Source organism: Hemicordylus capensis, chromosome 2, assembly GCF_027244095.1.
Source record: "Hemicordylus capensis ecotype Gifberg chromosome 2, rHemCap1.1.pri, whole genome shotgun sequence".
Classification (NCBI taxonomy): Eukaryota; Metazoa; Chordata; class Lepidosauria; order Squamata; family Cordylidae; genus Hemicordylus; species Hemicordylus capensis.
Window position 1 is genome coordinate 130,008,140 of NC_069658.1, and position 14,298 is coordinate 130,022,437.

At 42.2% G+C, this 14,298-nt stretch overlaps 1 long non-coding RNA gene across 5 annotated transcripts in view; it reads right to left on the minus strand.

The window, feature by feature from the left end:
* LOC128346578 (uncharacterized) overlaps positions 1–14,298 on the minus strand; it is a 112,494-nt gene that overhangs the window by 84,108 nt on the left and 14,088 nt on the right. For all 5 annotated transcript variants that reach the window (XR_008317060.1, XR_008317061.1, XR_008317059.1 and 2 more), the window contains exon 2: positions 6,041–6,139. This is a non-coding gene — a long non-coding RNA (uncharacterized LOC128346578). The remainder of the gene's footprint in view (positions 1–6,040; positions 6,140–14,298) is intronic.

The following is a 14,298-nucleotide window of genomic DNA, read 5'->3' on the forward strand; positions in this document are numbered from 1 at the left end:
GCAATTTCATTTCACTCTTCCTTTTGTCAGTTCTGAGGACAGCCTAGCAGAAAGGAATGACTGTGTTTTATTCTTTTGCTGCAACTGCTGGAGTTTCCATATAGAAGACTAATCACACTGTTATACTGGAACACTGCAGTGCTGAACTGTGAGAAGTGGTGACAAGCAAATCCAAGTGATACGATCTCCATTTCATCTGGCAGAATATTCCTTTTATTTCCACTCTTCTTGTCTGATTATAATAAATTGTGTCAACTTGTTGGGCTTGCATATATTTACTTAATTTGTACATATCTAGCTCCCATTCCCAGTGTTTGCATGAGAGAAAGGCCATCTGCACTGACTTAAGTTAGTATTTAATCACATATAAGGGGTGATTTTGTGGTTTTGAATGTGATTTTGAATCAGCAGGATGGCATGTTAGGAAGGAAGGCTGGGTGTGTGCACACTCACATCCCTTACTGTGTGTGAGCAGGGCCATTTGGACATATCTAAACTGGCCCATAAGTTATTAAATATACAAAAGGCTAAAGATGGTTCTCTCTTAATTTGACACAATGGGGATGGGGCAGTAGCTCAGTGGTAGAACATCTGCTTTGCATGCAGAAGGTCCCAAGTTCAATCCCTGGCTGGCATCTCCAGGTAGGGCTGGGAAAGACTCCTTCCTGAACCCTTTGTGAAGCCACTGCAAGCTCAACTTAGGCCCACCAGATGTTTTTGGACTACAACTGCCATAATTTCCAGCCACAGTGGTCAATAGCCAGAGATTATGGGAATTGTAGGCCAACATCTGCAGGAGGGCCGAAGCTGAGCAGCCCTGGACAATACGGAGCTAGATTGACCAACGGTCTGACTCAGCAGGGCCGGCTCTGGGGGATCTGGCACCCCGATGCAACATTCTGTTGAGCACCTCCCGCTTATAGTAAAAAATAAAAATTCAAAATAATTACAATTAGTGTGTATTCAAAATTTAATACACAAAGATTTTACTTAATTATGTGCATAACATTGTATATAATATAATTATGTACATAATATGTATATAATATAATTATAATTATATTACTCCTATACTTAAAGAGCTATTTGGCTACCAATATGCTTCTGGGCAAAATACAAGGTGCTGGTTATAACCTATAAATGATTAGACACACAGCTTAGATACACTTCTGGGCAAAATACAAGGTGCAAAATACAAAATACAATACGCTTCTGGGCAAAATACAAGGTGCTGGTTATAACCTATAAATGATTAGACCCTACACAGCTTAGGCCCTGGGTATTTAAGATAATGGAGCAGTCTTGGCTTGAGTGAGAGGGAGAATGGAGCAGTCTTGGCTTGAATGAGAGAGAGAGAAAGAGAGAGAGAGAGAATGGAGCAGTCTTGGCTAGAAAAAGAGAGAGAGTCAGTTCCCCATTGTTCTGGAGGTCCCCATCCACATCCTGCCAGAGGCAACTTCCCCCGCCCCCAACAGCGCTTTCTCTCCCCACCGGGCTCCCTCCCTCCCTGCCATTTTTGCCCGCCCATCGCCAGGCTCCATTATGAGGCTGCCGGCCACTTCATCACTGCGTCTTTTGTTCTCGCCGCATCCTGCCAATTCGAGCCGCCGCATGGCTGAGGGGATGGCTGCGGGGGTGTGTGTGTGTCCTTCTACCCCCCCCCCCCCCGTGGCAGAAGATATCAGAGCAATGTCATGGCCTGCTGCTTGGCCCGGCATTGCTTCCCAACTGCGAGGCGTGCCTGCGCAGTTAAGAGACTTAACTGCACAGGTGCGCCTCGCAGTTGGGAAGCAACGCCCTGACTCATTGGCTCAATGCCCTCCTGCAGACTGCACCCTGATGTGGTGCATCATCTGCTTACTGGTAAGAGCCGGCCCTGTGACTCAGTATAAGGCAGCTTCCTGGGTTCCTAATGCAGAAGCATTCCCATTGTAACCTAAAAAGATACCTACATACATATAGCTTTAACAAGCCATAAGTATTTTGGGTGAGGAGGAAAGGGGGTGGCTTTCTCAAACTATGACTGGAAAAAATAACATTTGGGCAGAAGCTGTGTTAATCTAGACTACAGTGATTTGTTTTGAAGTATTTCATGGTTGGAGTTGAAACAAACTGTTTGCAAATAATGTGCAGTTTGTGAACTGACTTTTTTTTTTTACACAGAGAGGAGAGATTGGCAGCTTATTAATTTTGAAATGCTGTAATATTTCAGAACCAATTGTTTTCTGTAGAACACAGAGGAGCTTTGTTAGTTAATTGGGTTCCCAATAATAACATTCTGTGTTAGCAGAGGCAGGAGCTGGGGTTAGAGAAAGAAATTAGTCAGGTGGTAATAAAGCTGCTTCATAATTAAATGAATTGGTTTTTATTGCAGGAAAAATAAAAAGGAAATAGACAGACAGACAGAGAGGCACACAAAGGCTTAGTCTAGACAAACCGTTCACTGTTTAATAAGCTCATTCTTGTGTGGGCAGGGTTGGCCTTCGACCCAATGAAACCCTAAGTGAGAACATCTTCAGTGCTCTCCTCCATTTCTTCAACTTGTGAATAGGGATGTGCACAAAATATTTCAGGCACATCCCAGAGGGTGGGGAGGGGTTCCTTGCTTGCCCCTCCTGTGAGCCTCCACTGCGCCATCGTGGTGCTGTACTCCATAAAGGTTCACTGTGAAAGCAGCAGCCTGTGCTGCTGTCTCCTTTAAGGCACCCACCGTGCTGACGGAATGCTGCTCCCAGCATCCCTTGTGCAGCGTCAGCACACAAATGGCATCAACACCATTTGTGTGCTGATGCCATGCAAAGGATGCTGGGAGCAGCATCCCATCACCATGGGGGGGGTGCCTTAAAGGAGACAGCAGTTTTCACAGTAAACCATTACAGAGTACAGCGCCACCATGAATAGCAATAGCAAGAGCACTTACATTTATATACCACTCTATAGCCGGAGCTCTCTAAGTGGTTTACAATGATTTAGCATATTGCCCCCAACATTCTGGGTACTGGAAGTGGCAGAGGCTCACAGGAGGGGCAAGCAGGACCTGCCTGCCTCCTCCCAAGGGAACCACTCGCCCCACACCAAAATGTTTCAGCTGCAGGGAGCAGAATCATTTTGGCGCCTCTTCAAAGAGGCGCCAAAATGATTCGAGCACATCCCTACTTGTGAATGCTTTTTAAATTAGCTGACATAATGAGGAAAATTACTCAAAGTAGTCCCATTGAAACCAATGCCTAACTTGTCCTCTTAGTTTCGATGGGACTGCCTTGAGTAATTTCCCTCCTCATGTCAGCCACTGCTTTTACAGCCTCTTTCACAACTGACACACAATCTGCATGTGTGATTTATTCTTGTCATATAAGATGATATATTCGAACAAAAGGATCTGTGCATTTCATCTTTATGTATTATAATGTAGAGGAAATTTTAATGGTCTCTTCCTGTAACTATAGGAAAGGCCATCCACCCCTACCCCCAGTAATGTACTGAGGAAATGTTACACGTTCAATGTTGTAACATTGCTTCCGTCGTTGGAAGGAAATTGCCTTCCTGACAGGAAAATGTGGCATTTTAAGATGTTGCCACTATGGCTGTCATGAGCCAGCCAATTTCAGGTAGCCTCCCACCCCCACCCCCCATCCTCCACTGATGCATCAAACTGATCCGATATATTGGCTCGATACAATGCATACACACACACATGCACGCACACACGGATTGTCAATACAATGCAAATTAACTGTCTCTGAACTAAACCGATCCTGCTGCCTAGAATTGGTGCCTTGTGTTAAATATTAACTAAGCCATTTAAAGGTATAACATGTAAAACAATAAGCATCTAGAACTTGACGATCCTTCCAGTTCCTTTGCAGTCATTGCCAAAGTACATTGGATGGCAGAACAGTTCTTACTGCAGAGAAGGATAAAATACTGCCTGCATGCTTATTTCTCCACAAATAAATGGAGTAAAGACTGTCTGAAAAAACCAAAGCTGAAAATTCAGGAGAAGGGTTTGGAATATCCTTGAGAGGGCTACACCTTCCCGTGTCAATGGCCAAGACTGATTACATGAAGCTGCCTTATACTAAATTAGATCACTGGTCCATGTAGCCCTGTATTATCTACTCTGAGTGGTTGTAACTCTCCAAGGTTTCAGGCAGACACCCATAATCGGAACTATCAGGATTTAAACCTGGGACCTTGTGCAGGCAAAGCATGTGCCATACCGGTGAATTAAGGCCAGCAGAGCAAACCCAGAGAAAGGGCTTCTCCAGAGTTGTCTGTGGTTTCGTTCTTTTTGAAACGAGCTATGGCAGGTTGCTAATCTGCTCAGTGCTGTTGTGAAATCAGATTGTAAAAGTCAAGTGCCCCCTCTCAAGTTTTATCATCTTCTCATCAATAAATTAATCTTCTTTTCCTAACACTGATTGGTAGATTTGTTGGTTGTTGGGGTTTTTTTTTGCTCCCTGCTGGAATGGATATAAGTTCTAGTCATGCAATATTAGCTTAAGGTTGATTCCTGATAAACCTGCTGCCCTTGTCAATTTTTGTCTTTCATCCACCAGTTCAATATTTTTAATCATGATGCTAGGAAAGCCTGCATGCCTCACTAGCTCAGCTAAGAGGTGCCATCTCCTATCAAATTTAAATGAGGCCCAGATCTATAAAAATGCGTTTAGGGTTGCAATGTTTTTCTAGGGGCTATTCTTGAGATCAAGTGAGAAGAATCTGAAAGAAAGAAAATGAAACTAAGGATATTTTGAGGAAACAGAGTTGTAAACCATTCCTGCTAGACTAGATAGGGTAGAATGGCAGGGGCTCATTTTCAAAGGTAGTCCTGCATAGTATAATCTGATATCGGAGTGGGGTTCGGGGTGGGACCCTTTAGATTTTGTCCATCAAAATGCTTTCATATTTCGCTGACATCCTTATGGATTTCTTGCCTGAGAAAGGCCTTCATATCTGGGTTCTGAGACCAGCTTTAAGTCTGCTCCCAAGCCTGGCTTGGGAGAACTTACATACCAACATATGAAGCTGCTTTATGCTGAGTCAGATCATTGGTCCATTTAGCTCAGTATTGTCTACACTGGCTCTTAGCAGCTCTCCAAGGTTGCAGGCAGGTGTCTTTCCCAGCTGTACCTGGAGATACTGCCAGGGATTGGACATGAGGCCTCCTGCATATAAGCAGATGCTCTACCACTGAGCTACAGTCTCATCTCCTAACTTCACCTGACTGGGCAGGGATGCACCCTTTTAAAAAAAATATTTTTATTTTATCTGTAATACAAACAGAGAAACATAAGAAAAATAGAACAGAATAAATAAACAAATAACTAATCAAACACAGCAATTAAAGTGATTCTCATTACAGTCTGTATACATCCACCTGAATTCTTTCTACCGCCATCTCCCTTCCCCACTTCTCCTACTCTGAAAGATAAATGGTTGCAAACCTTAAAAAAAAGATAGTAATAATAATAACAAAATTAGTACACTTGCTATCTACACAGAACAATCTGCATTAAATTTCTCTACAAAGAAAAAATGAAGCGTAGAGAATTCTTGCCACTGTTATCATATATAAAGAAAGTTCAGTGTGTCTTGTGGGAATATATGGTTTAATAAAATTTAACATGAAAATTTCTGGGAGAAAAGGAAAATCTATATGCAAAATTTGTTGCATCTTTGAATGTATTGTTTCCCAAAATTTTGGGGATTTTTAATATGTCCACCACATATGATAAAAAGTACCTTTCTGTTCTATACATTTCCCCAGGGTAGTTATTGTCTATCTTTGAAATCATTACTGGGGTAATATACCAACACAGGTCCATTTTATACCAATTTTCCCTTAACGTACTATTCACTGTAAATTTTATATTAACCTTCTATTGAAATTCCCATTGTTGCATCGCTATTGTTCTATTAAAATTCTGCATCCATTTTATCATGCAGTATTTCACCTGTTCTGATTCCGAATCGTACTGCAATAATAGTTTGTATATTATTAAGTATTATTATTTATTATTATTATTAGAAGACCTACCAAATGCTCTGAGTTCTTTGTTATTAGAGTTTCAAATTCTGTCAAGTCTCTCAGTTTCCCACCTTGCTTCCGTACTTCTTCCTGGATTATGATGTTAATCTGTGAATACAATAGCCAAGAAGGAGTTTCTTTCCACTCTTGACTTAAACATTGAATAGATTTCATTTTTGATCTTCCTACCATAAGGTTTTGCAAATTGTAGGATCTCCATTGATTAAATTGTTTTGTATGTTCTTCTCCATGGAAATACACATTCAATATCGAAGCTGTATAGGCGACAATGCTGGATTTATCCTTTGTTTGTACTTCTCCCACACCCTTAATAAACTGTACCTAATGGAGTGGTTTTTAATTTCTACATCCTCTTTCTTTACATCTGTCCACAAATACCTGTGTAGGCCATAGGTCATATCTGACCCTTCCATATTTGTAAGCCATCCGTATGGAGCTTTAATCCACTCTGCAATCCATGTTAAACAACTGGCATGATAGTATAGTTTCAAATTTGGGGTGGCTAATCTTCCATGTTCTTTTGCATCTTGCATGATCTTAAATTTCACTCTAGGCTTTTTATTTGCAAAATAAAAGAGTTCACCTATCTTTGCCATTCATTTAATGTCTTCTCTTTGATTCTTATTGGTAACATCTGAAATAAAGTTAATCCTATGCAAGACATTCATTTTAATCACTGAAATTCTCCCCAGCCATGAAAGATTTAATTTTTTCCATCTGTTAAGATCCGCCAATATATTCTTCCATACCAGTAAGTAATTATTTTTGAATAAGTCTTTATTTACTGCTGTTACATTAATCCCCAAATATGTTACTGGTTTAACACTGGATTGAAATCCCATTCTTTCTTCTAATTCTTTCTGTTCCTCATCTTTAATATTACATGTTACCATCTGCATCATGCTATTATTCAATTTGTATCCAGAAACCTTCCCATATTGCTGAATTTTCTTCATTACATAGTCCAGTGAGGTCCTTGGTTGGGTAATTGTTAGTACTACATCATCTACATATAACTTTATCTTATGTTCTTGCCTAGCCATCTTAATTCCTGGTATTATTTCTTCTTGCCGTATCTCCCACAAGGAGGCACCCTTTAAAGTGGTAGTTCTCTTATATTTAGCAGGGGGAGAGCAACTGTCCCTATTCAGCTCAGTACATTGTCCTTCCAGTGGCTGTTGCTGGTGTCTCCTTTGTGCCTTGTTTCATTTTTTTTTATAGTGAGCCCTTTGGGGATAGGGAGCTATCCTCTGCTTTCTTTTTTGTTTTGTAAACTGCTTTGAGAACTGTTTGTTGAAACCTGCACAGGTGGGCCTCATTATCCACGGGGGGGGGGGTTCTGTTCTTGCCTATAGGGGCAAATACAGAAACCACGAATAACAAAATCTTATCCCTATATGGGATACACCAAAAGGGGGGGTGAGAAAAGCAGGGAGAAGGCAGAATTAAGAGAATTAAAGTACTCTACTTTGGTCTCCAGCTCTCCAGCAATGCCCCCCCCCACCCCATTCCTCTGATTTTCTGTGAAAATTCATGGGAATCTTTTTTTTAAGAGCAACAAAATGGCTTTGACTGTAAAATAGTGCCCAGAATTGACACTGGGAGTCATTTCCAGGTCATATCTAGCCACAAGACTCCGGATAGGCAAATTTTAGCCTATTTTTATAACGGGGATAAAGAAATCAGGTATCAAAGACCTGTCCACAGATACATGAAACTGCGGTTATTGAAACCGGTCCATGGGTAATGAGGGCCACCTGTATATAAATATGTTTATTAATAAATAAATAAATAATTCATCGGCATATCTACTTGCAACCTCCTATAAGATTATTACAAGGGTTAATTAGAGCTGAATCTCTGAGTTAGGATTAGAAGGCTGATTTTGCCTTCACTGCAACAGTATCTCCCACATCCAGTAGTTTATTGTGCCATTCTTTCCTAACTATCTGGAAACCATTAACATTTTGGGGGAAAGAAAATGGATGTCCTCAGGCCTAATCCTGCTCCCTGCCTCTGGTGACTGTAAGTTTTGAAAATGAAGCCTGCCCCTATGCACTATAATTCTACCTCTTCATTTGCATAGCTCTGCCATGTGCTTTGATTCTTCTTGGACATGCTAAAGTATGAGGGAATGATGCAAAATGAATGATGGCCATTCTTCCGTTTGAGAGGCTAGATCTAGCTAAGTTACTTGTGAGCTGGACCTAAAGGTATAGTTGTGCCATCGAGTCGGTGTTGACTCCTGGCGACCACAGAGCCCTGTGGTTTTCTTTGGTAGAATACAGGAGGGGTTTACCACTGCCATCTCCCGTGCAGTATTAGTTGATGCCTTTCAGCATCTTCCTATATCACTGCTGCCCGATATAGGTGTTTCCCATAGTCTGGGGAGCATACCAGCGGGGATTCGAACCCGCAACCTCTTGCTCCCTAGGCAACTTACTTCCCCACTGGTGGCTTCAAGCTGGACCTACTAGAGTGCAAATGTCTTAGACAGAAGTTTTGTTGAGCTTATCTTGCTTTTGGTGAGGTCTGTCCCTCCAGGGGTGTCTTGATAGTCTTCATCTCATCCCCATCTCTTGTACTCGTGAAGTCTATCAGGCACCCATCAGTCCCCATGTGAGTTCTTTACATGGGCTTTGGCTTTCTTGATCTCTTAAGGGACTAGGAATTGTGTTTCTTCCATACTGAAACTCCCCAAAATAAACAAGGTTTGTGGCCCACCTCGCATCTATGAAAGTGTTCCATAAGTAAGAATTTATTCTACAGTGATGTGAAGAAAAATAACTTTTAATGACCTCAGCAAGAATTACTGAAAATTAAAAAAAAAAACTCTTTGGGAAATGGCTTTTACACATTAGCGTATTATGAATAAACTTACTTTTATGATATAATACAGTTTTTAGTGGGTACATTAAATGGAGTTTGAGGCAATAATTGAAGTGATTCATTTATAAACATTGTCGTGGTAATGGCAATTGCTACTGAGTTAAAAAAATTTTAAGGTTCTCTAACCAAGCCAACAGAAATGTGACATATTATTAGGTGTAATATGCTTCCCGCCCCCAGTTAGGTTCACAGATACAATTTAGGTCATGCTCCAATACACTTGATGCAGATGCTTCCCAAAGATAAATCACAGCATTAGAAACTTAGTGAAAAGCGGCAGGAAATCTCATTTTGTTATTTAGAAACCATTGTGCATAGTGTAACAACAATATTAGCAATAACACCAAATAGAAAAATGAAGGGAAGCCGTAAATAACTGTATGTATTTAAAAAGTGTATTCAATAGGCAGTTCTTAATTAAATAGTGGATGGGATTTTTTTTTTCCATTTAAAGTGAGCAGAGAGAATTATGGGACAGTTCATGCTTTTGCTGAGAAATCGGGATTTTGAATTGGCCCCATACTGTATATATGACAAAATGTGAAGGAATCCCTCATCCTATACCCTGGTTGCCAACTTTTGATTTCAAGCATTTTGGTTCCTGGCTGGGGTGTGAGGCAGGTCAAAGGAAGGACCACAAGAGGGTGTGAGTGAGAGAGCATCACGATAGCTGCCACTGCCATGTCAGCTATGTTGCTCTGTCCTCACCCAGCCTGTCCTCACCTCGGTTCCACAAAGTTTGTGGGGGTAGCTGTGGAGGAAGCTACAGTGGGGCTGTAGCTCAGAGATAGAGCACATTCTTTGCATGAAAGCCCTAGTTTTGGTCCCTGGTGTCCAGGCCCATAGGCACTATAACCGTTCCCATTGGGCCCCACAAACTGGGGGTTGGGCCTGGGCTGCCAGGGCCCGGGAGTGGGGTACAACAGTGTCAAGCTGAAGCCTTGCCAGCCCTGTAAAGTCATTTTGCATCCTGGGGCAAAAGGAGGCTTCTCTGCACTCTGCATGTCCTCTGGAAGCTGAAATGTAACACAAAGGCCTGACTGCTAGGGTTGTGCGTTGTTGGTTTTTTTCTGTTTTGTTTTTGGCCCAAATCCGAAACACCCCCACTTTGTGCTTTGTTCGAAATCAACCAATCCAAAACACCCCAATTTTGTTCTTTGTTCAAAATTGCAAAATCCGAATCCAAAACGTTTTGGATTTTAAAAAATGGCCCCGGGGCAAAACTAGTGGGTGGTGGTGGTAGTGCCCAATGCGTGGAAACTGCCACCCAAATTTCAGAGGAATTGGGCAAAGGGCTGGTTTTTGGTGAATTTTTCAAGTTTAAGGCTTTTCCCATAGGGAAGAATGGAGGTTTCAGCAAAATTATAGCTTCACGTCGGCGGGGGGAAGGGGTGGCCCAGAGCAGAGTAGGGTGGGTGGTAGTGCCCAGGGGGGGCAAGGAAGCTGCCAGAATCATTTCAAAGGAATTGGGTAGAGGGCTGATTTTTAAAGATTTAGTGGAGTTTACACATCTTCAAAGTTCTTCCCCATAGGAAATGATGGAGATTTCAGCAGCTCCATAACTGCACTTGTGGGGCAACAGGGTGGCCCAGAGCGAGTGGTGGTGTAGAGCACATAGGGTGCCAACCACCCCCATGGGTTGCTAACCCATGGGGTACTGGGTTCTGTTGTTTCTGAGATGTATTGAGTGTAGATTCTCTGATAGCATATGAGAGTGGATTCATGGTTTGTTGTAGAAAATCTCATATGCTACCAGAGAATCTACACTCAGAACACCTCAGAAACAACAGAACCCAGCACTCCATGGGTTAGCAACCCATGGGGGTGGTTGGCACCCTATGTGCACTACACCACCACTCACTCCCATCCACCTCAGTACCCCCAGGTGGAGTTATGGGTCTGCTGAAACCTCCATCATGGCTTTTAGAAAGCTTGTAAAGACTTGGCTTTTTACCCAGGCTTTTACATAATCGTCTTTACTGCTGCTTCTGGGTGTTTTTATCTGTTGTATTGTTTTATGCCTGTTTTTATATGTTTTTTTTACTTTTAGCATGATGTTTTTATTGTGTTTTTATTGTATGTTTTTAACTTTTGTAAACCGTCTTGGGGCTATTTTTTAACGAAAGGCGGTATAAAAATGCAAAAATAAATAAATAAATAAATAAATTATTCCCGGGGCGGGGGGACCTTAAAGACGTGTAAACTTCAACAATTCCTAAGAAATCATCCCTTTGCTCCATTCCTTTGGAATCTGGGTTGTGGCAGGCACTCCTTGGGGCACTGCCACCCAACCCACTGTTTTGCCCCTCAGGCCCCCTTTCTGCCCCGAATCTGCCCCAAAGTCATGTAAACTTCAGAAATTCTTTAAAAATCAGACCTTTCCCCAATTCCTTTGGAATCTGGGCAGAAGCAGGCACCCATTGGGGCACTACCACGACTCACTCTTCTGCCTCCAAAGCCCCCTTTCTGCCCCGAATCAACCCCAAATAACATCAACATCACACATCAATAACAGCAGAGCTTTGCAAAGAACCAGGTAGATTTCCAAAGGTCATGCACATCCACTCCCCGCCCCCCAGAAATGCAATTGATCTGCACACAACTCTGTGAAACAACAACAGTGAAATGCACACTTCCCCACTGGCCAATGAGGGTAAATGTTACACTCAAATTTCCTTAAAAAGGAATAAGGAGGCAATTGCCAGCAGGTCAGCCCATGCTTTCGCTGGCCAATCTGCAGGCTGGAAGGGCCGGAAATTCAAACAGATGTCAAAACTCAAAATGGAGAATGAAGGAGAAAGACTTTCCGCGATTGCAAAATGGAGTTCCAGAACAGCCGAAACAACAAAACGTTTTGTATCTGAAACAGGGACGTTTTGTTTCGGCTACAAAATTTTCTGTTTTGAGTACTGGGTGTTTTGTTTTGGCTACAAAACAGCTGAAAAGGCCTGTTTTGTGCACAAAACGTTTTGTATCCAAAACGAAATGCACATCTCTAATGACTGCACCTCTCCCATCAAGGTTTTCTGGAATACCCTTTCTTTTCACAGTCTCACCTCAATTGCTCTACAATAAGAATGGAGACCAATCATTTCCATCACCAGGGAAGACAAACATCAATGACATCTTGCCTTAGGCAGTAGATTGGCAGAGGAATGCAAGTTGCAACTTGCTGTAGCAAGTCAGGTCTTCCATCAAATATTAGAGTGAGAAGTATATTTTTGGGCCTTGGAACAAATGTTGGGGGAAGGAGGGGGAAGAAAAAACTTTGGGTTGGCTGGGGCCAGATGAAAATTTGGGAAAGGCCGGGTCCATCCTGGGCTGCTGACATCTCCAGATAGGACTGGGAAATATCCCTGTCTGAAACCCTGCAGAACTGCGGCCACCATGGTCTTACTTGTTATAAGTCAGCTTTGTATATCCATCTAAGACTTCCCCTTCAGTTTACAAATTATTAGAACCTGAGACCTACAGACAAAACATGTGCTCTGCCACTGAGCAAGCCTGAACTCCATGAGAGTTTGAGGTTCTTTCCTTCCCAGTTGGTCATTCATGTGTGGACATGTGTGCAGGCAACACACCAGGGCATCCATAAGGAATGAGTGGTAGGGGTGTGCACAGAACCGGCTGGTCTGGTTCAGTTCAAGTCCAGACCAGACCCAAACCAGACCGGGCCAGTTTGGTCTGGCAGCCCCTCAAACCTCCAATGTTCAGTGCAGTCTGGGGGGGTTTGTGAACATTTTTTAAAATATATATTTTTAATTACTTACCCACTCCGGGGGAGTTGTTGAAGGCAGGGGGGGTATGCGGAGGTCCCGTCTCCCCCGATGGCCTCCCTTCATGCCTATACCGCCCCAGGTCATGTAGAAGCCAATTGTGCAGGTGTGGCGGCCTCCAAAATGGCCACCGTGCCGGAAGGGGAAGGCCCGAACAGGCCGAAGAGTCAGCCAAACGGCTGGTATAGGCATGAAGGGAGGCCAGTGGGGGGAGGGGGAACCTCCACGGGACCCCCACACATACACACTGCCACCAACAACTCCCCCAAAGGGGGTAAGTAAAAAAAAAACTTATTTTTATTTTTATTTTTAAAAAGAAAAAATCCAGGAACTCTCCAGTCAGGGGGTGTACGGTCCAGGGTCGGACTGAACATGGGATTGTTCGATTTGACCCCGAATGGTTGAACCAAACCAGTTTGATGTTGAATACGTTTGACGTCAAACCTCCTTTGCACATCCTTAATGGATGGTCTTTATGTGCCTCTCAGTTTCCATCCAGTCCAATCCCATGCATGATGCAAGTTACTCATTTTCCAGAGCATAAGTATCTTCCACAGCACAGGGAAGAAGGTCTGGATGGGGATATGTAAGGCACAATCAAACCTCCCATTTTCCATAATGCTCTGATGTGTACAAAAAAGGGTGGGAGGGGGAATGCATCCCTATTGAGCCCTATAAGGATTGCACTATTTGCTGGTGCTACACTCAGGCTAGGCAGCTTCATTCCTTAAGTACTGTGCATTTTTGCATTTTGAAGCTGCCACGGCAGTCTTATGTGTTAGAAACAAGCACCAAGTAAAAGAATATGTCACACTTGAAACTAGATCTTCTCCATTCAGTAAAACCTAAATATGAAAGGAAAGGAATTTTCTAAAAGCAAACTCTGTACTACATGCAATGTGTCTGCAAACATATCTTGTTTAAATGCTAAACACAATTTTTATGACAAGGAATATAAAAAGCTTTATCTACCGGCAAGGCAGAGGCCAGGAGGTTTATCTGATTACTTTGGAATGTTATATCCCTCACCCCCACCCCTCCACCAACAAAACCCGACTTTAGTAAATCTTGTTAACTTAAAATATCTCCTTGCTTTTACATCATTTAAATACTGTGATAACTGTGTTGATTTCGTGTGTGTGTGTATGGTGCTTTGGCCCTAAAGGCAGGATATAAATATTTTAATATATACATATACATATAATTCACAAGGACCACAAACATGCCTCTCTCTTTTTTAAGGAAGCACAAAATGTTATCTTTTAAAATTAAGATACTTTTATACTTCAGGGCTTTAAAGACTATTATTTATTTATATTTATTACCCACCTTATCATATAAAATCCCAAGGCAACTAACAGAACTTAAAACACACTATGTGAAATAAATATAACTAAAACTAAACTAAAATAACATACCACACCAAGAAAGCGAGGAATATATTAAACCTCCCTTAAAGTTTAGAAGCCAACTCAGTGGCTTGGCATTCTCTCTGTTTGATGCATTTCAGCCATACCTAGGGATCCACTCGTGCAAATAATTTAAGGTGAGACCCAGTACCCTAGGTATCATAGCAACACA